The sequence below is a fragment of the Bison bison genome, unplaced genomic scaffold (assembly GCF_000754665.1).
Source record: "Bison bison bison isolate TAMUID 2011002044 unplaced genomic scaffold, Bison_UMD1.0 scf7180017846376, whole genome shotgun sequence".
Taxonomy (NCBI): domain Eukaryota; kingdom Metazoa; phylum Chordata; class Mammalia; order Artiodactyla; family Bovidae; genus Bison; species Bison bison.
The window spans coordinates 4,693-6,313 of record NW_011476949.1 but is presented as its reverse complement, the minus strand read 5'-3'; positions in this window follow the sequence as shown (position 1 = coordinate 6,313).

The window sequence follows — 1,621 nt, the reverse complement described above, 5'->3', positions numbered from 1 at the left end:
CACGTTCATCAAGAGGCTCTTTAGTTCCTCTTCACTTTCTGCCATAAGGGTGGTGTCATGTGCATATCTAAGGTTATTGATATTTCTCCTGGCAATCTTGATTCCAGCTTATGCTTCTTCCAGCTCAGCGTTTCTCATGATGTACTCTGCATATAAGTTAAAGTTATATAAAAATAAGATGTCTAAAGATTAGATTTTAAAGACATACAGAACAGCTGTCTAATTGTTAAAGTACAATATTGTGCTGTTGTTATCAACTACCAATTCTTCTGCACTTCTTCCAAGATAATTTCTTTCCTTCCTCCTCATCTTCAACCCTGGTTAAATGCCCACTTCTCTATGGTTTACAAACAATCACTTTTAAGGCATTACTTTATATCACCTGTTTGTGAGCATTCTTTGCTAAAGAACTAGCATTCCATCCTTGCTAACCAAGCACTGAATTTTGCCTGGGATATAAAATAAATAAACATGAATTTACCTAAAAAAGTAGGCAACATTTTTTGACTATTGACTAGCCCTGTGGCTCAGAGGTTAAAGAATCTGCCCACAATGCGGGAGACCTGGGTTCGATCTCTGGGTCAGGAAGATCCCCTGGAGAAGGAAATGGCAACCCACTCCAATATTCTTGCCTGGAGAATCCCATGGACAAAGGAGCTTGGTGGGCTACAGTCCACGGGGTTGCAAAGAGTCGGACACGACTGAGAGACGTCACTTCATTATGTCTCAATAACACAAAATTAACTGAAGATTTGTTAAGTATCTTAACACACACACACACACAGACACATATGTCACAACAGTGTATACATATTGTATGTATATACACAACAGTTTTTTGGAAGGTGCATAAAATTGTAATGGACACTAAGATAATATTCTTATAAAGACACATGTATTTTTTAATTGCACTACAAGTAAGAAGCTATAACATCTTAATATTTGACTATTACATCTGACTTTGATATGGCTTCCTGAAGGCTAAAATACTGAATCAGTTTGCTGATAAAGCTAGGCTACAATCCAATCATATATTTGCAATATCATAAACTACTGAAGAACACTCTTATTTACACATTAAAATTGCAAAGTTAAAAGCCTCAGATGGTCTTAAATTTTCCAGCTGCCATTGTAAAGTGTCCTTACATAAAAATATTTCAGAATGAAAAAATAAAGCCTATGAAATTCCTTTGTCTTTCATGGTGGTATTTGTAAACACTACGGCATGTTAAGAAGAGTTCTCATGGTAAAAACACCATAAGATAGCTATGCTATATTATAAAAGGTTTATAGGTTTCTATTTCTGGTATATTTTATTAATTTATTCAAACTTCTTTTGAACTGTTGCTTATGAGGAGTAACATGGCAGAAAACATTGACTGGAACATATTAAAGTCAGATAAAATATGGTGTCAATGAGTGAGTGAAAGACATTCAGTCGTGTCTGACTCATTGCCACCTCATGGACTAAACAGTCCATGGAATTCTCCAGGCCAAAATACTGGAGTGGGTAACCGTTCCCTTCTCCAGGGGATCTTCCCAACCCAGGGATCAAACCCAGGGCTCCCGCACTGCAGGTGGATTCTTTACCAGCTGAGCCACAAGGGAAGCCCATGGTTTC